We start from the raw sequence: 26,544 nt of genomic DNA, 5'->3' as shown, positions 1-26,544 counted from the left end.
TTTCTGAGCTAAATATATTCATATTTTCATGTATGTCTAGTAGTTAGTTTGATATTGGTTTTGGATTACCATTGTTAAGTTATTTAGATTAATCAACTGAGGGAAGTACTGTAAGAAAGGTTATTGTAAACTAGTACCGATAAGTGAAGATTGGTGAAATGATTTTGACTTAATTAATGTTGAAATAAATTATTATATTTAATGTGCTTGTTGATACACCAACCACTACCATCCTATGTTCATTGTAAAGTTGTCATCTTATATTTACTAGTCTATCACAAATGATCTAGTTATGTGTTCTTTTTGATGCATATAAATTTTTGTTCTCTAATAATATTTGATTTTTGATTGGAGCTATTAAAATAAATCTAGGGACCTCATCTCCCAATCTGACACCCAAGACCTATGAGCTATACTAGTCACCCATTTTTAACTATTATTAATATCAAAACTTTATAAATTTAGCTAAATTTGATCTAATAATTTTTTAAACATTACTACAATATTTTTGAAAAGATTATTTTATAAAAATTTGAAACACTTACATTGTAAGTTATGAATACGAAATTCATTTGAATAATAATATAGAAATCATAATAATTTTGTAGAAAATAGAAACTTAATTGTTATAAAACCACTACCATTACTTGATCATCACACTATTATTTTAAAATTAATTTCCTAAATTACATTATTAATCACTTGACTAATATTTACTAGTTTTCTAAACAAACATAGTCGACATAAAACTGAGGTGAGCTGAATTATACTTAAATAGGCAGTGTAGGAATACCTCTATTGTTTTACTTTAGATATTTTTCAAAAATTAAGACGTGATTCTTTTTCATCAGACCGAACGACATCTGATAGGCCTTTTATGTGAGGCTTATAGTTTATCTTAATAAACTATTCAAGTTATTTAAATGGGTTTAATCTCTAGCATATGATGTCATATAACTGGCAGTAGTTTGTGAGAGACAACCACAGGTAGGTTGATAGTTATAATAATTGCATGCACTATAAGATAGAAATATTAAACAAACACACAACTAACGAACTTTTTTGTTTGATCAAATATGGCCATAAAGCTTGTGGGAAATAAATCACATACTTCAATATTTTTTCTCAGCCAAGAACCAATGCTAGGTGATAGAATTTCTCAGCACAAGAGGGTACCAAGTGATAGGAAGATGGTGCCAAGTTAGCTCAGCACATGAAGGAACTGAGTGACTCGGCACTTAGGGAAACTTGACATAGTGTATGTCAAGTGAGTTTGGCAACAAGAGATGTTGAGTGAGCTTGATCACCACTATAAGGTGAATATCACTAGAATGGTTGCTGAGTAAACTCAACCAACTAAGGATACCAAATGAACTCAATGAGAACAACAGAGAGACAACTTGGTTAAGACCAAACTAAGTGGGTTGTAGACTTGACTTACAACCTGTATTTTTCCACCATTAAAATGCAGAGAGCTAAAGGATGAAGCTTTCAAATATGAACTTTTGAAATGAAAAATACCATGTAATGATGAATAGAAGATTGAGACAATAAGGATTTTTATGCCCACTTGCTTGCTTTCTTTCTATTCAAATAATATAAAACTATTACAAAATCTAGGAGCATTCGACTACAGCCAAAAAACCCTAAAATCTTCAAACTGATAAAACTTTAAACTTTAAACTTATAGCTCTAATGAATGCATACAACAATGCCTAGGGAAACTACTACCTCATAGGTCAAATCAATAAAACTTAGAAAATAATAGAAGTATCCAACATGTGCAACTACAAACATGAAAACTAAAACTCCCTTCTATCTTCTAAACTTTGACTTGATCTGATGATTGACTTCCTTCTCTGCTTTGCTCTACTTTGCACTACAACTCTTAAACTGATTGAATAAATTAGATTCATTCCTTTTGTCTCTTTTCCAAAAAAAAATCCCTCTCTTTTCAAATTTTGAACTCACCTACCACCTTCAATGTTTTTGTAAGCCATCAGCGTGGTAGGTGGGTGTTTGGCTCCAAGGATAAATGACTAAAAGCATTAAATTTTTGACAAAGCTAAATTTTGATGGACAAAGAAAACATGTGCATAATGCAAGGCCAATCACATCTATAGTCTCATTTCTTAAAAGAGATTCAATTTGACAAAATTCTAGTCAATCCTTAAAGCTAGTGTTTATCAACTACTCATGATGATTCTCCTGTAAGAAGCATCACATGCAAGCTAATATAAAGGAAGCCATGCCACCATTTTTCATCATCACAAGATAAATTATTAGTTTTGTCCATGTTGGAATTTACAAGTAGGAAGTATACTTTTGAGAGGGGGGGTGAATCACAAGTTCTAAACTTTAACCATTAAAACTTATAATATCAATCAATACATGCATGAAACATATTGAAATAACATGGAAAGTAAAAGCATGCATGAAAACACTTGACACCAAACATGATCACCCAAAAACCCTCCAAAATGAGAAGGTAAAACTAGGGTGGGGATGACACCCACAACTTACTACTACAGTAATAATGTGACTTATCAAGGTTACTAAGTTTGACCATGAACCATGTTCTACCCTCTGAAAGGCCTGCCCTATTAAAGGCTACAAGAGACTATTAATTCCCACCCTATTAAATGATTTTACACCCTACTAGAAGTGTACCTATTTAAAGGATTTACAAAACATTCACTTCGAATGTCACCTATTAAAGGATTTCCCAATGGTTTTTAAACCAACCTAAGTCCATAGAATTTCATTCTATTGATACAATTGTTAGAGAGTATAGTAGAATGTTGATCTACTACTTACAATCTAATATTGCTGATTTTAGATCCTTTTTCTATATGATATGATCCTCACTAATCTTATATGAAATTGATATAACATTGATCCACTATTCTACTATTAACTGATTCTATAATTATGTCCTTCTTCTAAGTCACCTTGATTGATCTCTAATAAATTCACCCCTTTTCTCCTTCTATTCTTCGCTCACATGCATCAAATTAAATCTCTCTATCTATCTGAATTATTGAGCTTCAATCTTTTTATAAAGATTTTGTGACTTAAGGTTAGGTATGAATCTACGGCTAAGATTCAACCTTTTTTCCTCTTTACCATTCCATTTTTTTGATTGGTTGCATGTTGATTTCATAGGGAATCAAATAGATTTGATCTTATCTCTAAGCTTCGATATCTATCCTTAAGCTGGCATGCAAATAGTTTACAACTTTGTTTGTGCCTTGAAAAACTTCTATGTCAATTATGTGTTGCTTAACACTTGCTAATATTGATGCTCGACACTTACTAAAATTTTTTCTAGCTTGGCACTTAAACTTGCTCATCATCTATTGTTCACTTGGCACTTAAACTTTCTTGGAACTATCTATTTGCTCGGCACCTGAGTGACGCGACACTTACTATTTTTTTGTCTTGGCACTTACTGCAACTTGAGACTTGTACATATTATACTTGACATATGTTAATAGCTTGGCATGAACTTAGTAAATAACTTAGGTGTGTTGGAATTTAATTGTCAAAACCATTCTGAGATCAACAATCTCCCCCTTTGACATGAGTGTCAAAAACACTTAACTATACATGATGAATTAATCTCCTTGAGTATAATGTATTTATAGTTTGACATATATACAAAACTTCAAAATTGTTCAAAATTTTGTAATGAACCATATACCTCAAAATTTTGTTTGTATCTCCCCCTAAGTTGATGTATCTTTTTCTGTATCCAAGATCTTCTGCTCCTTTGAGTAGATTTGCCTCATGTTGTTATTCTAATATGCCCTGTTTCTATTTTTCCCCCTTTGATTATATCACTCCTCCTTTATTTATATCTCCCCCTTTCAAATTTCTCCTCCTTGCATATTTTCCTTCCCCTAGCTTTTGTCTCTTTGATTATCTCCCCCTTTTTGACACTTATGGCAAAGGGTCTATACACTATATTTGGCCAAAAAAAATTTTTTAACTTCCATGACAATTTTCATAGCAGCATCCCGATTTTGTAAGGTAACTTCTATGGATTTGATTTGAATTGTTGTCACTACTGCAAGGTGAACTAAGCCATCTAGAGTTGAAAGATTTGGATCTTTAGCATAGGCTAGTTCCTTCTATAGAATTTCCATGTGAGGGGTCAAGAAAGCTTGTATTTGAACTAACTTTATTCTTGTATTAGCCTCTTCTACTATTAATATAGTTATTTCCTTTTGGGTGTGAAGCATAATGTTGAAGTGTTTCTCACTTTGAGCTAGATTTTGTGGCAATTGCATGCCTGATATCTTCAAATTTCCTTCCAGACTTAGTATTTTTTGGCTTGTCTCTTGTGTGAAGATTGAAGAAATACACAATTTATTGTATAGTGAGAATAAATTCTCAAGTAACTTCTTCACTTTTTCAATATATGTAGCCAGCTCCACTTGGGATAGTGTTATCTCACTAGATATCTTTTCATTTACTCTCCCTTGAAACTTCTTCTCAGACTATTCCATGAGTTTTGCATTAGTGTCATGATCTTCATTTGTCACCTAGTCAATATTTCTATTGGTTACTCCAATATGAGCTTGGTTTCATCAGGTGTTTACAAGCTGAAGGAATCTATAAAGATGTCCTTAATCTCATGAAGTGCTTGTTGTTTCTTGTACTCATTTTTTAGTATTTTTTGCTTCTTCTTTCTTTCCAATGCCTCTTCTAGTATGTTTATCTATTCAAGTGTAATGGTTGCATAGTCATATTTTGGTGGGACTATTTATTCATCTAATGTAGTGTCTTCATAGTGAAGTACCTTTGCAACCTTTGTTGAGCTAAAGCCTACTACAAAAATTTGTAATGGCATTGTATCAGTTCTCAGCTTCTAAAGGACTCTAGTAGGAGTTCCAATAATTGGTAGATTTAAAAATGTCAGTATAGTTTCTTGCTCCTTTTCATTTGGAATCTCCTTATTTTCTTCTAACCTACCTTGATCAATTACAATTATCTATTGTATGCCTTGTGTTTGTGCAGTAGGTAGAAAAGCATCTGTCTATCATGTTTGGTCATTTGTGGGCTCTTGTTCCTCAACAGTCTGAGTTTGTTGTTCAATCATCACAACTTTAACTATGGAATCAACCTTTGTAGATGTATCAATTGATACTTGTACTTGAGGTTGTCCACTTGTAGCTATAGAGATGACAAAAGGTGGTTCTTGTGTATTCACCTTTTCCCTAGTTATGTCAGCTATAGCTTTCTATAATTCATCTACACTAACCAATATTGGGTTATTACACAATTGCGCTCATAGTGTTTATTGGTCAAGGATCTTCTTTAGATCCTCTACAGTCAATGGGTTGATGTTTTGACTAGAATTGTCAAAAACATCCTTCACTATTATGCTTTCTGTAGGTGTATTTCAATCATGTGGAAGACTCAATGGTGGCAATTGTGTGTCTTGCACACTCTTTTCAGTTTGCTGCTCCTCAATTGTTGTCATTACTTCTTTCTTTTGTGTCTCCTTTTCTATTGTATCTACCTTGTCTTTCTATGTTTCCTCTTCCTTATCATCCTCTGGTTCCTCATTATTTCTTCCCTCAAAGGGATCCTCTTCTCCTTCCTTGACAATAGTCAAGCCATAAATTAATATCCACATTTTGGTGGATTTATTAACATCTTCAATGTATTTTTGAAGAATACTAGATGCCCTATATTTGTGAGAGAATTTTTTGCCATGTTTCTTATTGGCCTTGGTAATATGTCCCCTTGTTAGCTCTAGAATTAATTCAGCTAGGGTAGATTCCCTTATTTTTTTATCCATATTTAGGCAATAATGTCATTTATTCTCAACAATTGAATACAAATCTTTGGGCATTGTGTTATCAAATTCAAGAGGGGCATTCTTGAATTTTTCCATCATGGCATATACTGATTCTTCAACCTTATACTGATCTTCTCTACTCAATTTACCAAAATCAATATTTTTCAAACTAGTTAAGTCTACATTTTCCTTAACATTATCACAATTTTTTTCTAAGTCAGACTTGAAAGTATGACTTACCACTCTGAACTAGCTAATGTCCTTTGATTCTTTCCTTTCATCATCTAAGTCTAGTTGTGCGACATATTTTCTTCTAGGTTTCTTCTGCATAGGACCTAGTTGCTTAGTAGCCTTCTTTTTCTCTTTCACTTGCTCCTTAGCCTTTTGAGTTGTGGCCCTTATAGTGGCTCTTGTGGTTGGAGCAATAGGCTTTGCAAAGCTTGGTTTGACAATCTTTTTACCCTTTGGCTGAGCAATAGGTTGTGTCTTAGCCTTTCTCTTCTTGGACCTAGGTTTGGTTGGTGCTTCCTCAGCTTGTTCCTCCTCGACACCTTCTTCTTCTTCAATATCTTCACCCATTCCTTGGATTAGGGAAAGAGTTCCTTGGCCTTGTTCTTCTTCACCTTCATCTTCTTCTTCGTCATCATCTTCATCATTTCCTATAGTTCCCTCTCCAAATTTGGCTTTAAGCTTCCTAACTAGCTTTTCTTTCTTTTTCAAAGTTGATGCTATCTTTAGTTCCATTTCTACCTTTGACTTGACAACATCAAATGTACCAAAAAAAATTCTATTCTATCAACTTCTTCTACAAGCAATGTAGTGATAGCTGTAGATGTTTCATCTATGTTGATTTCATAACCTAATGGCCTCAACCATCTAACTCTTGGTACTGTTGCTTGGATGTATTTATAATCAATATCAACTAAGAAGAAGATGTCATTGTAGTACTACTCTACTCTCAAAATTTGTTTCATTGACTTCTTGAAATTTTCAAAATAACTAGTAATGACTAACTCAAAATTATCTCCGATTTGTTCTATATACTCATTTATTTGTATAGTCGTAGACCTATTGGTCTTCCATCCTATCTTTCCAAAAGAAGGGAATTCATTTTGAACATAGAAGAATATGCATATCAAAATGGAACCAAACTTACATTGAGCACTCTTGGATATGCTTATTGCTCCTAAGTTATCCATTATCTATTGCAGTTGTAGTTCTACCAAATCATAAGTATGATCTTTCTTTACAATCTTGTACCCTACATCAACTTCTATACATGGTACATTGTTCAGTCAGCATGGCTGATAGAATTTGTGAGATATGACCCTCACTGCAAACTCAATAAGTGGATCTTTGATTGTTTCAATTGTCATTCCTCTCTTGTTCCACTAAGCCCCTATATTTTACTCAATTACCTCCTTTGATTCACTCCTTAAGGTCTTGGGCTGATCTAGGGTTGGGAATCATATAACTCTATGTATGATTCTCTTTGATAGTCTGATAGGCCCTACTTCCAACCATAGCCAACCTTCATGAATTCTTCTTAGAACAATCATTATCCATTTGGTCTTAAAGATGATGGAAAATTCTAGGGCATGGGTCATGCCTTTTCTCTCTATGATCTTGAATTCCTCTTTTAGCACTCCATTTTTACATAGTTTTTCATATGCATGGCATATTTCCATGTCTCTTATTCCTCCAACCTTACAATTATAACATTTCCTAACATCTTGTACCGTCACAACTTTGGGTGGAATAATTGATAATCCACCTATCGGGTCATTCTTGTATGAAACCTCTAGAATAGCCCTAAAATATGGTTGTTTCACCTCATTATTGACTAATTGAATTTAAAAAGGTTCCTTGTCCTTGTAGTTATTAGAGCTAGAGGCCATCTCACAAACTAGGGTTTTAACAATTTCAAAAACTACGTAACTCGACGCTTGAGGAATACCTTAGATCGATGAAATGATTTTGAATCATTGTTGGAATCTATGCAAATGCTTTGTTCTTTCTTGAAAATTGCTTCTTCACTTTTCTTGCTCTTTGCTCTATGTTCATAATGACAAGAAATGGGCAAAAAATGGCCTTATACCCTTCAATATGTTGCATTTAATGCTTAGTGCATATACAACTATAAACTTGGCTTCTATGCATTTTCTACTTCACTCAGCTTCTATTGATTTTTCCATCACTTGACAACTATTGGAATTATCCTTTCTTGGAAATAACTACTCACTTAGCTTCAATAGGCTTTTGCTAACAACTTGACACATACTAGGATTTTTACTTGGCATCTGAAGGGAACTTTTCACACTCGACAATAAGATAAAAAATTAAGAGTTTGACCTTGCATCTTTATTCATGCTAATTTATTCCTTTTAGCACTATCTTATCTAGGAATTGATGTATGATGAGGCATTAAATATGAGTCTGACATACCTCCTTCTACTACTTTTGATGAGATGTGATCACTTGACCTTTTAGGTGAAGTGATCCCTCCATTTGACATGATGCTTTCATCTCTTCTCTTCCATGTCATATTCATCTTGCCTCTGATGTGTTCAACATCTACTTTCCCTTTTCCTTTGTTGAACTTAGAATTGGGTGCCTTTGACCTTTTTGGATGGTACTTGTTGATGTGACTTATCTTTAAGAAACTAAAACAAGTGGTTTGACTCAACCATCTACTATAGTTTCCACTAAAGTGTGTTCTTATGTAGTTCTTAGGGATGTGTCCATACTCTTGACGATAGTGATAGCTCTACCTAGTGTTGTAGTCCCAATTGTAGAAGTGTCAATGATTTCCTACCTTTGTTGGTTTTTTTGGTGACCACATAGGCTTAGATCTACATTCAAAGGCTCTATGTCCATATTTCTTGTAGTTGTAGCAGTTTCCTTCAAGTCTTGGTGAATGCATGGTTCTTGTATTGCATTCATGTGCCTGATGACCTTTCTTATTGCACTTATGACAATGACCCATGTTTTTAGGTTTGTCATGCTGGATTGCATTCTTGCTCCTACACACATTAGTAGTATGTACTTTCTTATCACAAATATGACAAGTAGGTTTGGAATTCTTACCTTTGGCATTCCTCTATTCAGTAGTCTTGGATGATTCTCCTTCTTCAATGTTGGTATAGCCTAGTCTTGATGTATCATTGTTGGATCTAGGGGATTTCAGTAGTTTCTCATAGTACTTGATAGCTTCATTGGGTTTTCTGAAGCTCTTTCCAATTTCTCTCTCTCCTCATATCATTTTGTAGTTGTTCATTCTGCAAATTATTGTTGGAATTTACAAGTAGGAAGTATACTTCTGAGAGGAGGGGTGAATCAAAAATTTTAAACTTTAACCATTAAAACTTTTAATATCAATCAATACATACATGAAACATATTGAAATAACATGGAAAGTAAAAGCATGCATGAAAACACTTGACACCAGATATGATCACCCAGAAACCCTCCAAAATGAGAAGCTAAAACTAGGGTGGGAATGACACCCATAACTTACTATTGTAGCAATAATGTAACTTATCAAGGTTATAAAGTTTGACCATGAACCATGGTCTACCTTGTGAAACACTTGACTTGTTAAAGGCTACAAGAGACTATTAAGTCCCACCCTATTAAAGGATTTTACATCCTACTAGAAGTGTACCTATTTAAAGGATTTACAAAACATTCACTTGGAATGTCACCATGTTAAAGGATTTCTTGATGGTTGCTAAACCAACCTAAGTCCATAGGATTTAATTATGTTGATACAATTGTTAGAAAGTATAGTAGAATGTCGATCTGACTACTTACATCTGACATTACTGACTTCAGATCCTTGTTCTATACGATCTGGTCCTCACTAATCTAATGTGAAACTATTGTAACATTGATCCTCTATTCTATTGTTAACTAATTCTACAATTTTTTCTTTCTTCTAAGTCACCTTGATTGATCTTTAATCAATTCACCCCTTTTCTCCTTCTATTCTTCACTCACATGCATCAAATGCAATCTCTCTATCTATCTGAATTATCAAGATTTGATCTTCTAATAAAGATTTTGTGACTTAGGGTTGGGTATGAATCTACAACTCAGATTCAACCTTTTTGCCTCTTTACCATTCCATTTTTTTTATTGGTTTTATGTTGATTGCATAGAGAATCAAATAGATTTTATGTTATCTCTAAGCTTTGAGATATATCCATGAGCTAGCATGCAAACGGTTTACAACTTTGTGTGTGCCTTCACAAACTTCTATTTCAATTATGTGTTTCTCAGCACTTGATAATACTAATGCTCAGCACTTACTAAAATTCAATTTGGCAACACGTGAACTTGCTCAGCATCTATTGTTCACGAGGCACTTAAAATTTCTTGGCACTGTCTATTTTCTCGACACGTGAGTAACTCGACACTTACTATATTTTTGGCTCGGCACTTACTATATTTTTGGCTCGGCACTTATTGCAACTCAACATATGTTACTAGCTCGACATGAACTTAGTAAATAACTTAAGTGTGTTGAAACTCAATTTTCAAAACCATTCTGAGATCAACAGCCCATAGTGTAGTCTCAAAACCAAAAATAAAATTATCTCCTCAAATGAAAGTGTTTATCTTGTCTATTATTCTTTTGTTTGGTGTGAGAAACAATTGCTCTACCTGAAGGGCTATCAAAAAGAGACCATTGATTGCTTCAACTTCAAAATCCGAGAATCTTGGTGGCAAAAAGTCCAATGTGGTTGATGTAACAACACTGGTTGCTAAGGGTGATAGTTTAACCAATGATACCTAGGTATAAATGTGTTTTTTCTTACATAATATTGCCTCATTTAATAGTAAAAATGTGTTTTTAATATGGTCTTAGTTAATCTCCATAAAAAATGTACTAATCAATATATTTTTTCAGATTTTCATTACTATTTTAATTTTTTATTATTTTCTAACATGAAACATGTAGATTATGAAGAACAAATACTGAAAATTTTCAAGAAAACCTATTATGTTTTCAATTTTTTTGAAATTTTCTCAACTGTGCATTTTGTACCTATAAGGATAGCTGCATCCTTTTAATATGGAGGGTATATGCAAGTATCATGTGAAATATTATTTATTTTGAGTTATGAACAAGTGAGGTTATAGATAAAAGACATCATCTTTGATATAAATGTGGATTTTTGAATTTACAAATACATTATATTGTTAGAACCTACAAGTGCATTAGATAAAACAAGATAGAGTTCTACATTCATAACAGAGCAATAGAAATTTGAATATTAGTTGTCATAGCTACCACCACCACTCAACACACACTCTATAGAATGAACATTGATATAAAAAATCAATCTTTTATTTTTGTAACAATGAATTACAGAATATATTGTGAGCATCAATATGAAAAATAGTCAAACAATCATATCCAAAAAGCCCTCACATTTATAATTTAACTTTGTTATGTTTTATAGGTAAACTTATGAGTTTTGCAATTTTTGGATGTAATAGTCATTTCTTGCAACATGGAAAGCACCTTGTGTGTTGGACTCTACCACACTACACATCCCAACTAGATACCACTTTCTAGTTGATCCCCTCACCTTCTTGGGGCCTGCAATTCAAAGGTTTTTTTTTAAGGTATACAGTGACATAGTTCTTTGTAATAGAGTATTATATAAAAATAGGTGTATAGAAATGAAAAGCACACAACAAGATATATATAAGTATTTCTTGTTGAGTATTGAAGACCAACAGTCACATGGGTGTCATTTGTGATCTATAAATCCATAAATGTTGATGGTATCTATTTGTAATTGCATTCTATTTCATCAACATAATTCTTCTGCTCTTATTGTGGACGTAGCCACAATTTGTGGTGAACTACGACAAACATCTATGTTTATGCATTTTTTTTTTCTATACATTTCTTTTGCATTCTTAATTAACTTACAATTGGTATTAGAGTTTTCAATTGATTTTGGTGATCAAATTTTGAAGTCATGGAGGAATTAAGAGTGCACAAATTCTTGGGGAAGAATTTTAGTTTGTGGAAGGTATAGATGTGATCATTACTTGTGAAGCATGATCTTACAATAGAAATCAAAGGTAAACCAAAGAGGCCAACCACCATGACAAATGAGACTTGGAATAAAACTAATGAGAAGGAAATGGCAGAGATTTTTCTCTAATTGTTTGAGAATGTGTTGTTCAATGTGAATAATGAAAAGTTAATAAAGGAGGTATGGGACAAGCTTCGAGGTATGTACCAAATGTCATCTACTACAAACAAAAACTTTATCATAAAGAAGCTTTACAAGTTGAAGATGAAGGACATAATAACAATGTCAAATCACATAAATGAGTTAGATACTCTTTTATGTCAAGAACACTCCATTGGTATGCCTCAAGATGGAAAAAATAAGGCATTCATCTTATTATGTTCCTTATCGGATAGTTGGGATGGTGTAGTAACAATGGTTAGCACTTCCATTACTAGCAAAAATAAGTTGGTCTATGATGAGATGGCTTCTACATTTCTTAGTGAAAACATGAGGAGAACCAATAAAGAGTCTTAATCTGACATTGCACTAATGATGGTTAGTACAAAAAATAGAGGAAGAACTCATCATATAGGCATAAATAAAAACCACCAAAGGTCATAGTCAACTAGAAAATCGCAGTCTCGGGGTAGACAACGTGGTTGTTGGTTTTGTGGAAAGGTTGGTCATGTTAAAAAGGACTATAAAAAATATAAAAAAGCTTAAGAAAAGGTTTTGGATAGTGGAGAAAACATCATTCATGATCAAAGTGATTGTGTTTTGTTTCTTGCAACAAGTGATACAACTTCAAGTTCATGGGTAGTTGACTTCAGGGCTATATTTCATGCATCTTATTGTAGAAAAGTCTTCACAAACTACAAGGAAGGTAAATTTGGGAATTTTTATCTAGTTGATAACAAAGCTTGTGAAATTGTAGGAAAGGGTGATATTTTGTTATCAATAGAAGGAGGTGCTCAATTATTTCTTTGAGATGTTAGGCATGTTCCCAAATTGAAAATAAATTTGATTCTTATTAGTTGGTTATATGCTCAAGGTTTCCTTACACTCCTCGTAGACACATGAAAAAATTACCAATTGTTCCATGTTTATTGCCAAAGGGGATAAAGTTGGTAGCCTATATGTTGTAGAAACTAATGATGAGGTAGGAGCTGCAATGACTGATGTGGACAAAAATGTTGTACTTTGGCATCAAAGATTAGGCCACATGAGAAAAAAAAGGATAGAGGTTATGCTTAATTGAGATCAACTTCCAGGTCTCCAATCAGCATATTTAGAATTTTGTGAGCATTGTCTTCATGGGAAACAAAAACATGTCATCTTTCTGAAGAATGGCCATGACAAGAAGACAAAACCATTGGACTTAGTACACTTAGATTTCTTTTTTCTAATAGAGGTAATCTCTCATAGATGTGCTAATTACTTTGTTTCATTTGTTGATGATTGTACTAGAAAGGTTTGGGTCTATATAATGTCTAGAAGGTCTAAATTTTTCTCAAAATTTAAAATTTGTAAAGCTCTTGTTGAAAATTAGAGTAGGCACAAAATCAAATATTTAAAATCAGATAATGAAGGTGAATTTTATTTGTTGGAGTTTGATTACTTCTGTGTAGATCAAGGTATTTGACAAGTGAAATTTGTGCCATTCACCCCTCAAGAAAATGGGGCAATGGAAAGACTATATCAAACCATAATTGAGAATGTTCAATGCATGCTATCTAATGCTAGTTTAGATAAAGAATTCTAGGTGAAGGCTTGTAATATAATAATGTGCTTTATTAATAGAAGTCCTTCATCTTGTTTGGACTTTGGAATTCTAGAAGAAGAATGGTTCTATAGAAGGATTTCCTACTCATGTCTTTGAGTGTTTGGGTGCCAAGCATTCATTCATTTTCCTAAAGAAAAAAGGAGAAAGCTAGATTCAAAATCACAATAGTGTATCTTCATGGGCTATGATGAAGATTAGTTTGGATTTTAGTTATGGGATCCTATTGCAAAGAAGATTGTGCAACTAGAGATGTGGTCTTTAATGCGACAAAACTTACAACCCTTCAATTGACATCTCAAGAAGTACCTATTGAAGAATTTATTCCAGTGTCTTTGTTTAATGAGAATAATTCTTCATTAGACCCACAGTCTCAACCTATTCTTTCTACTCCTACCTCTATTTTGGCTCCATTTCTTGGTATCAATAGTGTTTCATCTAAAAATATCACAAATACCTCTTCTACTATGTTGTTGATAATTCAAACATGGCCTATTTCTCTCATAAATATCTCAATAAGTTGTGAGCATATGGAGGGACATTATTCTAATATAACCTTTCCCTTTCCTACTATGAATACTCAAAATATGAGTCATGGCCAAATTTGTAATTATCCTACCACATTAATCTCAAATAACTACACATGGCAGGTGGATTATGATTTGGCTAATGAAGAGCAAGTAGCTATTAGGATAAGAAATGATTCCTTTCATTTACCTTTGACTATTCAACATAGTGGCACATTGGAAACTAGTCTTGATGGTGACAATGACATTTGGAATGTTTGGGAATTGTTTGATAGAAACATTTCATTATTTCCTACTCACGGTGGCTAATTTTGATAGTTGGGACATAATTTTAGTTCTGTTGGTGCCGCTACCAAACAAAATAGCACCAACATAGCACCTATCATCTATTGTGACCCAGTGTTGAATATCAATCAAATTATGTGGGCCTCTCAAGAGCACAATATTTGGGATTCTTCAACATTCATCCAATACCAAACCTATGAGAAACAAGGTAACCTCACACCCTTCATGCCAAGTAGTATTGTTGTCATATCTAGCCTCCTTGTCATCGATGGTTTAGATTCTAGCCACTCAATAGGAATGTTGATGAATCAACAACCTATGAAAAACAAAGACCATACTATTTGGTCAAATACAAATTGAATAAACCAAAATGTGAAGAAAGTTAATTCACAGAAAAATCAATGCATTTTTCCACAGGGAAGTTCTCATGAGTTATATAAAAAGACTAAGTCAGGGTCTGTTGAAATACATCCTAATGTCATTTCTAAGAGGAATGGTATTAATAGAACTAGTGAATAAGAAGAGGATGTTCCATACTTAAGGCAATCTACTAGGCAGAGAAGAATTCCTACCAAGTATTGAGATTATGAGTTACTTTACTCTGAGGAGGTAGAGCCTGAGATTTTAATTTCTAATTAGATTTAACTAGCTAATTTTAAAGACACTTGCAAAAGTACTGATAAAAATTAGTGGATGATTTTGATGGAAGAAGAGATGAACTCTCTTAAAACCAATAAAACTTGGGATTTAGTTCCACTTTCACCCAATAGTAAATCTCTAATAACATAATTGGTATTAGAGCCTATGATCAATTTCAATGATCAAATTCCAAAGCCATGGAGGAATCAAGAGTGCAAAAATTCTCGAGGAAGAATTTTAGTTTATGGAAGGTACAAATGTGATCATTACATTTCAAGCATGTTCTTGAAATAGAAATTGAAGGTAAAGTGAAGAAGCCAACCACCATGATAGATAAGACTTGGAAGAAAATTGATGAAAAGGAAAAGGAAGAGATTTTACTCTCACTGTTTGAGAATATGTTGTTCAATGTGAAAAATGAAGCATCAACAAAGGAGCTATGGGACAAGCTTCAAAGTATGTACCAAATGACAATTTTTGCAAATAAAATATTTATCATGAAGAAGCTTTACTGTTTGAAGATGAAGGATGAAAAAGTGATGTTGAATCACATAAACAAGTTAAATACTCTTTTATGTCAAACACACTCCAATTGTATGCCTAAACATGACAAAAAAAAGGCAGTCATCTTATTATGTTCCATACCGAACAATTGGGACAATGTGGTAACAACAGTCAACACTTTTGTTACCAAAAAAAAAAGTTGGTCTATGATGAGGTGGCTTCTACATTTCTTAGTGCAGACATGAGGAGAACCAATAAAAAGTCTTCATCTGACAATGCACTAGTGATGTTTAGTACAAAAAATAGAGGCAACACTCAACATAGAGGCGGAAATAACAATAATTGAAGGTCACAATCAGCTAGAAGATTACAGTCCTAGGGCAGACAAAGTTATTTTTGGTTTTGTGAAAAGGTTGGTCATGTTAAAAAGGACTGTAGAAAATATCAAAGAGTTCAAGAAAAGGTTTTGGATAGTAGATAAAACATAATTCATGGTCAAGGTGATGGTGTTTTGGTTCTTGTGATAAGTGACACAACTTCAAATTCATGGGCAATTAACTTTGGGGCTTCATTTCATGCATCTTCTTGCAGTGAAGCCTTCACAAACTACAAGGAAGGTAAATTTGGGAATGTCTATTTGAGTGATAACAAAGCTTGTGAAATTGTAGGAAAGGGTGATATTTTGTTATCAATAGAAGGAGGTTCTCAATTATTACTTTAAGATATTAGGCATGTTCCCAAATTGAAAAGAAATTTGATTTCCATTAGATAGTTATATGCTCAAGATTTTCATACACTTCTCATGAACACATAGAAAATTACCAAGGGTTCCATGGTTATCGGCAAAGGGGATAAAGTTGGTAGCCTATATGTTGTAGAAACTAATGATAAGGTGGGAGCTGTGATGACTATTGCAGAATTTGATGCCACACTTTGGCATCTAATATTAGACCACACAAACAAAAAGGGGATAGAGGTTATGCTTAATCATGATCAACTTCTAGGCCTCTAATCAGAAGATTTAGAATTTCATGAGCATTTTCTTCATGGAAAATAAAAATGTGTCAGGTTTTTGAAGAATGGCCATGACAAGAAGACAACACCATTGGAGTTAGTACACTCAGATGTCTTTGATCTGATAGAGGTAACCTCTCATGGATGATCTAATTACATTGTTTCCTTTTCTTGATGATTGTACTAGAAATTTTTGGGTTTATATGATGTCTCAAAAGTTTGAAGTTTTATCAAAATTTAAAAATTTTAAAGCTCTTGCTAAAAATTAAAGTGGGCACAAAATCAAATGTTTAAAATTAGATAATGGAGGTGAATTCTATTTGTTGGATTTTGATAACTTATATGCAGATCAAGGTATTTGATGAGTGAAAGTTGTGCCATTCATCCCTCAAGAAAATGGGGTAGTGGAAAGACTAAATCGAACCATACTTGAGAAAATTTGATGCATGCTATCTAATGCCAATTTAGGTAAAGAATTCTATGTGGAGGCTTGCAATACAAAAATGTACTTGATTAATCAATGTCCTTCACCTCATTTGGACTTTGGAATTCTGAAAGAAGAATGGTTGGGTAGAAATATTTTCTACTCACATCTTTGAGTGCTTGGGTGCCAAGCATTCATTCATGTTCCTAAAGAAAAATGGAGAAAGATAGATTCAAAACCATAGCAATGTATCCTCATGGGCTATGGTGAAGATCAATTTGGATTTTAGCTATGGGATCCTATTGTAAAGAAGATTGTGCAAAGTAGAGATGTGATCTTTAATGAAAAAAAATTCCAACCCTTCAATTGACATCTCTGGAAGTACCTACTGAAGAATTTATTCCAATGTCTTTGTTTAATGAGAATAATTCTTCATTAACCCCATAGTCTCAACCTATTCTTTCTACTCCTACCTTGGTTTTAGCTCTCAACATATGTGGTAGAAGAAGGGAAACTAAAGGCTGCCAAAATTGATACAAAGATCAATCCGCTAGACAAGTTGATGAAGGTTGTTGCCAAGGATAATTTTGAATGTTCAAGGAATTCTCTTGACCTTGTTAAAAAAGGTAGGTCAACATGTAGAGTAGGGAAATGGGTGATTATCTAGTGCATCGATTGTCTTCGGGTGGGAGATTATTGAGCTTTGAAGACCAACAATTACATGGGTGTTCTCCCTCCACTTGTATTTTGTTTCTTCAGTTGATCATTTTTTTATCTATAAATTTTGATGGAATCTATTTGTAAATGCATTCTATTTCATCATATAATTCCTCTACTCTCAGTGTGGATGTAGCCATGATTTATGGTGAGCCATGATAAACATCTGCATTTATGCATCTTACTATTCTTTACATTTATTTTGCATTCTTAATTAACTTACATTTCCAACTCTAATAGGTTAATGGAACTATTATAGATGTGGTTAATCCAAAGGCATGGGAATTTAAACCATTGAACTGGATAAACATTTCAAAAATCAATGGTATTACTATTGCTAGCAATGGAACCTTTGATAGGCAAGGCACAGTTTGGTGCAAGCTTTCCCAATCCAACTATGAGGTATATATTAAATCAATTGAGCTAAACCAACATATTTCACTTTCCTATATTTTTATAATCTCTATTTTTCTACAAATAAAATGACATATGAATTATTTTGTGGTTCAGTATAGTAGCAAAGGCAGAATTAGTTACCCAAGTGTCAAGCCTACGGTAAATTGTACGCTTCCAAAACTATTTCAGCTTTTCTTTGCTACTAAAATTATTTTTCATTTCCAAGTACCTTGAAATTCTTAATATATTCATCATTGTTGTCTTATCTTAAAATATATTATTTTTAAAAATAATTTCTTAAATATGTACAGGCCTTGAGATTCTATGGAAGTTATGATGTGAGTGTAGAGGGTATCACAATACAAAATAATCCACAGTGTCATCTCAAGTTTAACAATTATGACTATGTTACAATAGTTAAGTCACAATCTTGTCTCCTGAAAATAACACAAATACAAATGTAATTCATCTTCAAAATTCTCAAGAGATTGAAATACACCATTCCTCAATCGCATGTGGTAATATATCAACTACTTTTCTTAATTAGATCATGTATCATCTTTTCGTTCACAATCTTTAATCTATGTTCACAAGACTATTAGAAAATAGTTATAAGAAAATGATTGCCTATCTTAAAAATATTTTTATTGTAACAACTTTGTTGAATGAAAATAGGAGACAACTCTGTATTAATACAAACAGGTTGTTCAAGCATCCACATTCCTAATATAAGTTGTGGTCCTGGTCATGGCATTGGGTAATTTTAGGTATTTTTATTTATTTATTTTACAACTAGGAGTAAATTATATTAATCTAAAATTATAAATTTGTCAAAAAACTCAAACTCATTTAAGCATTCAAGAATAGTTTCTTTTTCAAATTCTAAATCTTGATATAAAGAATAAGATTATAATTTAATCACACAAAATACTAATATCAACATACATATTTATTCATTGATTTGAATAGCTGAATGTTATTGGAGGACTTGGAAAAGATTGAAATAAATCTTGAGTTTCCAACATGAGTATTTATGATAGCAACATTCATGATTCCTCTAATGGCGCTCGAATCAAAACATGGCAGGTATATTATGAATCTTGACAACTTATTCATTGTTCATATTTTCTTACATCCTGATGATATATATAGAAGGGTTGATGATATAAAAAAAAGACAAATCTCTAGAATAATTGATTAGCTTGACATAGATTGTGGAAATATTTTTATTTAAAAAACTCATTTTATCAATTGAATATTTGTTGGGATGTCTTCTAATTCTTCTTATTGTCTACAGGGTGGAATTGAGAAAGTGAAAAGAGTGTCATTCTCCAACGTATAGGTTTCCAATGTAAGATTTCCCATTGCTATTGATTATTTTTACTATGATAAAAGAGAGTGCAAAAATAAAACATCAAGGGTCTATATATCATATGTGACATGCGAAAAGATCAAAGGTGCATACATAGAAACACTAGTTTATATGGCATGCAACAATCACATGTCATGCATTGATTTGAAGTTGATAAACATTCAAATTGAGGCTATTTTTTCATATGGTAAATTAGGTGCTTTCTACTTGAATAGCTATGGACAATTGCTACCCATCTATACTATTAGAGTTTCTGCCATATAGGAGTTGAGATGTTTACCTAGCAATGATCTGGCCCTTTAAGGTTTCGTGGGTAGGCTTACTACTTTTGAACTCTCCAATTATGATAACTTTGAATCTAAGAATGTTGAATTTTCTTCCAAATCTAAGTTATCACTAAAAGAACCTAATGAAAATAAAAAGAAAATAAGAAAACATGTTTCTAGTTACAATGATACAAATGAGGAAGATCTTGATCAGCTTGAAGCACTACTAGCTAGGAGATTTGACAAAGGCAAGGGGAAATACAAAGGTAAGATGTCTATCATATGTTTTAATTGTAATGAAGTTGGTCATATTGCTGCTAGATTTCCATAGAAGAAGAACAAAAAAAGTGGAGACAAATTTAGAAGCAAAAGAGATGAGAATAACAAAGATTACAAAGACAACAGAAAGAAGTCCTGCTACATTGTCGAAGAAGAATCAAATGAAGAATCTAATGATCATGAGGATGAAGTTGTCTATGTTGCAATGAAAGATGAATCTAATGAAGATGAGGCAACTAAACTTATATCTTATGTCAATAAGAGTGTAAATGGATCATTGATAGTGGATGTTCCAATCACATGACTAGAGATAAAAGTAAGTTCAATTCCCTTGTGCATTACAATGGAAATAGTGTTAGATTTGGAAATGATGCATGATGTCTTATGAAAGGAAAGGGATAAACTAAGTTGATAGATAAGATCATTTTTTATAATGCTTATTATGTGGAAGGATTGAATTAAAATTTTCTAAGTGTATCCCAATTGAATAGTTTTGGTTAGAAGGCTGAATTTGGAAATAGAAAAGCCAAAATTTATGATATTAATGGAGAATTAATTGACAATGGTGATTAGATGAGAGGCAATCTTTTCTATCTTGATATGAATGATGCTACTTGTCTAGTGGTATAGTTTGATGATGTGTGGCTATGGCACAAAAGGCTATGTCATGTTAACTTTGAAAATTTGGTCAGTATTAGTGAGATGAAGAGAGTCAAAAGTTTCCCAAAACTAAAGAAACTAGAAAATCTAGTTAGTAAAAAATGTCAACCAAACAAGATGACTAAAACAAGTTTTAAAAGAAAGACTTATACTTCAAAAGGAATACTTGAGTTAGTTCATATAATTTATGTGGACCAATCAATGTACAAAGTGCATTATCCTATTTGTCGATGACTATTAGATAGGATGATGATAGTTATGTTTTTGAAGAAAAAATTAGATGCATTTCAAATGTTTAAGTGGTACTTGGTTAGAGTGGAAAAGGAAACTAGAAAAAGCTTGAAATTTTTGAGATCTAACTGAGGTGGAGAATTTATATCAAATTAGTTTGAGAAGTTCTGTAATGACAAAGGAATCAAAGGATAGACTTCTACACCTAGAACCCCTCCACAAAATGGAATTGTTGAAAGGAGAAATAGATATGTTATGGATTGTGCTAGAACACTGATGATGGATAAGAATGTTTCTTTGAAATATGGAGAGAGGTTGTAAGTACAACTATTTATACCCTAAACCATGTACAAGTCAAAAAATGTACTCATTCAACACCTGGGTATGTATAGGATCATGGTGTGCCAAAAAGTGGTGATGTGAAAAAAAGTGGAGTTTGAAAATGTATAAAAGCATTTTAAAATCTGCTCTAACTTGTTTCTACCTATCCTGATACCAAGGATAAAAAGTTAAGGCCAAGCGTTTTTGGGTATATGATCTACTATTGAGTGCCCAATATCAAATCGGGTATACGATCTATTATCGAGTGCCCGATATCAAATTGGGTATCCAATATGAAATTAGACACATAAAACCTGCAACATAGAATTTTGTTTTAAATGAGAGCAATTTTTTCATTACATCTTTTATTTGTTTGGTTGTGCTCTATTTTGAGTATTGAATTTTGCATCGAGTATTAGGTACAGGTAAAAATATATATATATTTTATTTGAACGAATATTAATATTAGTAAATTAGTTATTTTAAATATAATTTGTTAAAAAATGGATTTTTTTTAATATAAATTGTTGAAATTTAGGTTTTTTTAAATAGAAATTATGTTTTGTGAATTAATAGGTATGGCTGACCCAAATGATGATATTGAGTTAGGAAATAATGTTCCTCATAACCCTCTAGCAAACAATCTAGTACCCCCCAAAAAATATCCACCAAACAATCCCCTACCCTTCAAAACCCTCCTCAAATTGAAGATTTGATATTTGAAAATATCGCCAAACGAAGGGTTTTGCAAACCACATATAACAATATACCTTTCTTGGCTCCCATGTTATCCATGTTAAACACCATAGTAGATAATATTCAAACACTTACCAATCAAAAAAATGCCATTCTTCACTAGCATGACCAAATGCATGCCATGTTTGATGATGGATTGGACTACGATGAGGTTGTGGCCCTAAATATAACTAAAGAGGATATAGTTAACCTTTTTGTGGACCCAAAAATTAGTAAACAATTAGAACACACAAAGCCAAAGTATCAATTAAATGATGCACAAATGAGGCTATGCATGTGAACTTTTGGGATCATTGGTGGATGGTTTTTGATAAACCTCCACATAGAAATGTAGAGGGGCAATTCTATTTCATAAAAAAATTGTATGTCAAATTTTTGTTGCACCTCAAGGTTAACTATTGGAGAATGATGCCCAACATGGGTGTAGGAGGAGCAACTCCTCGAGATAGACCATTTTCCAAGTGGAAGAAAGATGACACTTTTGTCCCCCCTCCTCCAGTGCAATATCATGATATCATTGCAGAGGCTAGCTCTCAAACTATTAGATTCATCCGTAGTTTGAGAAGCCTATTCATATCCTAGGCTAGGATAGTGTTGCCTCCCATTTTGATAATACTGGTGCGAGTTCATCATCGGTAAGATCATCACATGTTTGTGTGCCCCATACTTGCATAACATGCAAGAATATAAATGTCTAGGTCCCATAGGTGATCTTTACGAGTATCAATTTTTATTTGAAGAGGATACCACTGATGCACGTATAGAAACTACACACCCTGACATGAGAGTGGAGGGGCAGGAAAAGGCATGGGATCCTATTGTGTTAGTACATGTATACATTTTTTTGTTATGACATATGTGATTTAAACTTAATCTTTATAATAGATTAATTTTAACCCTTACTGAATTATACATTTATGTGATCTTCATTCATGTTTAGCTGATGACTAAGGAGGATCTTAGATAGGTTGATGATTTCACACTCTCAATTATTTCATTTGGCCTTGAGACATATATGGTACATTATGTTTGTTTTCATTTTTTTTCTATTTGGTGTTGGAGCATATATGGTTTCTAATATTTCTTTTCTCTTTGTTGTTACTTTTATTTGACATTGGAGTAGATATGGGGGGTGAGACATATACCATTGACAAGGGAAAGGTAATTAGGTTCTTCTAAAGTGATTAAATATCGATGCATTCTTTGTAATATGTTTGTGGTAATGAAATTTAATTACATTCTTTATTGTACAGGGCATCACTACTAGTGATGAGTCCATGTAGATTCAATGTGACAAACCCTCTAGCATTTGCATTCATAGTGAGAACCCCATCATAAGTATAAGTATCATTTTTTTTTTCCCTTATTTTCATAAGAAAATTCAAAACTAATTTTCATGGTATTAAATGCTAGGTTTTGTTTCTCATAGGAAACACCTAGTGCACAAGAGGTTGGATGTTAGAGGTTTGTATCTTTTTCTCACACAACCATTATATCTAGAGGAGTTGACAAAGGTAAGTTGTAGTTTGAATTCTTGGTTATATGTTATAAATTTAGTATGCTATGAATTATAATGTTATATTTTAAGTTGTAGATCCATCTGACAAAGATACTTGAACATATACAAGCCACAACCAACCAGGTTCCAGGCATCTTGACATATGAGAGGACTCCTGGCCGATGTAGGAGGTTGACAAGAGAGGTATTTACAATGAAATTTTAGTACTATAAATCTTCATTAAAAAGGATCATTTTTAATTTGAGTATTTCAATTTTAGATACATAGAATCATATAAATTTAGTAGTCTAACTTTGGGTTTTCCTTTTTTATTTATGTAGGAGATATACAATCCACCTGGTGCAGTGAAGAGGCTACATTTTGATCATCCATCAGTAGCATAGCATAGTATAGTCATCATGGGATGTGTCATGAGACATTTTGTGATGACATATGCCACATTGTATCCAAAAACATTGCTATTATACATATTTCGATGGCATGATCAGCCACATTTTGTATATGGATATACATATTTTGATATATATATTTGTGTATTTTGTTTATGGATACATGAAATTTGATATACATTTGTGTAATTTTTCTATGGATACATGTATTTTGATATATATTTTTGTTATTTTATGTGCACAATGATATATATATATATATATATATATATAAATTTAGTATATCATTGTTCAATTTATCGTGGATCATGTGTGTTGTTCATGTTTATGGAATATCATTCATTTTGATCATGTTTGTTATATTCAATTCAAATGCAATAATTTGTGAAGAATATTTTAACAACCTTTATTATCAAATTTTGATGCAATGTTTAATTTGAAATGATCTCTACAATCTCTTCAGATGTCACCATAGTTCACTTGTCCAAAAGCACTTAGAGCACCTTGGCGACTCTTTGGTATAGGGTGGCTCCAAATGATGGAGGCTCTTTGTAGCTAGAACAAGGGTATCACTAGGGTTCACCCTACCATCTGTAGCTAATGGCACTGATGATTTGATGCCAAGATTAGTGGTTTCAAAGTTACATAATGATGCACCTATGAACTGAGGCATATTACAAGATTTGGCATCAAGCAACGTGTGCCAAATCCAAATGGAATGTGATCTCTCAGAAATGAGATAGGTTATTGTAGACCTTGGCAAGATCAACCTATAGCATTCAACATTTCACTAATAACCCCCACAAGCTTTGACTTATGACCCTCTAAAGATAGACCTCAAAGTGCACTTAGATCACCTTGGAAACTCTTTAGTATGGGTTTGCCATGAATGATGGAGGCTCTCTGCGGCCAGACCAAGGGTGTCACTAGGATCCAATCATCCAACCAGAGCTAATGGCACTGACGATTCGATGACAAGATTAGTGGTTTAAAAGTTACATAGTGATGCACCTATGAGCTAAGGCACACTGTGAGTTTTGGCATCCATCTATAATTGAAAAAGTTACTATTGAAAACATAGAGCAATGAAGGATCTTGTTTAGAACAAAAATATTATTTATTAAGCCTATAAGGATTATGTAAGGGTTATGTATGGTTATGTATGGGTTATTAAGCCCATATGATTTGATTGAATGGCTTGAAAAGGGTCATAGGCCCCTTCGATGCATGTCATGATAACATATGTCCCTAAGAACCTATTTGGAGTGATCGAATGGGTTAAAAGGGGTCATAAGATAACCTATGACCCCTTTCAACACATTTCATGACAACATATGTCCCTAGGGATCCTAGGACCCCTAAGGACCTATTTGGTTTGTTTGAATGGGTCAAAAAGGGTCATAGTATAACCTATGACCCCTTTTGATGCATTTCATCACAACATATCTCCCTAGGGCTCGTAGGACCACTAGGGGCCTATTTAGTTTGATAAAATGGCTCAAAAGGGCTCATAGGTTTCATAGGATTCATAGGATAACCTATGACCCCTCTCGATGCATTTCATGACAACATATGTCCCTAGGGGTCCTAGGACCCCTAGGGACCTATTTCTTTTGTTCAAGTGGGTCAAAAGGGGTCATAGGATAACCTGTGACCCCTTTCAATGCAATTCATGACAACATATGTCCTTAGGGGTCCTAAGATCCCTAGGGACCTATTTGGTTTGTTCAAATGCATTGAAAGAGGTCATAGGTTATTTTTGATGCAATTCATGACAACATATGTCCCTGGGGGTCCTAAGACCCCTAGAGACCTATTGGGTTTGTTCGAATAGGTCAAAAGGGTTCATAGGATAACCTATGATCCATTTTCAATGCATTTCATGACAACTATGTTCTTAGGGGTAGGACCCCTAGGGACCTATTTGGCTCAATTGAATGGGTTGAAAGGGGCCATAAGATAACCTATGACCCCTTTTGATGCATTTCATGACAACATATTTCCCTAGGGAGCCTAGGACCCCTAGGGACTTATTTGGTTTGATCGAGTGGGTTAAAAGGGGTCATAGGATAACCTATGAACCCTTTCAACTCATTTCATGACAACATATGTCTCTAAGGGTCATAGGACCCCTAGGGATCTATCTGGTTTGATCAAGTGGGTCAAAATGGTTCATACGATAACCTATTACCCCTTTCGATGCATTTCATGAAATTTATGTTCTTAGGGGGTAGGACCCCTAGGGACCTATTTGGTTTATTTGAATGGGTCAAAAGGAGTCATATGATAAATAATGACCCCTTTTGACACATTTCATGACAACAGATTTCCTTAGGGAGCTTAGGACCCCTAGGGACCCATTTGGTTTGATCGAGTGGGTCAAAAGGGGTCATGGGATAACTTATGAACCCTTTCGATGCATTTCATGACAACATGTCCCTAAGGGTCATAGGACCCCTAAGGACCTATTTGGTTTGATTGAGTGCATCAAAATGGGTCATAGGACCTATTTGGTTTGATTGAGTGCATCAAAATGGGTCATAGGATAACCTATGACCCCTTTTGACACATTTCATGACAACATATGTCCCTAGGGGTCATAGGACCCCTACAGACCT

General features: G+C 33.4%; 1 pseudogene; it reads left to right on the top strand.

Annotated features, from left to right (window-relative positions):
* Positions 1-19,769, top strand: part of LOC149576696 (polygalacturonase At1g48100-like) — a 57,036-nt pseudogene extending 37,267 nt beyond the window's left edge.
* The last annotated feature ends 6,775 nt before the right edge of the window (positions 19,770-26,544 follow it).

Source organism: Cupressus sempervirens, chromosome 1 (genome assembly GCF_028749045.1).
Source record: "Cupressus sempervirens isolate cs-2001-9-10 chromosome 1, ASM2874904v1, whole genome shotgun sequence".
NCBI lineage: Eukaryota > Viridiplantae > Streptophyta > Pinopsida > Cupressales > Cupressaceae > Cupressus > Cupressus sempervirens.
The sequence above is the reverse complement of the archived record's forward strand: the minus strand, read 5'-3'. Positions and strand labels throughout refer to the sequence as shown.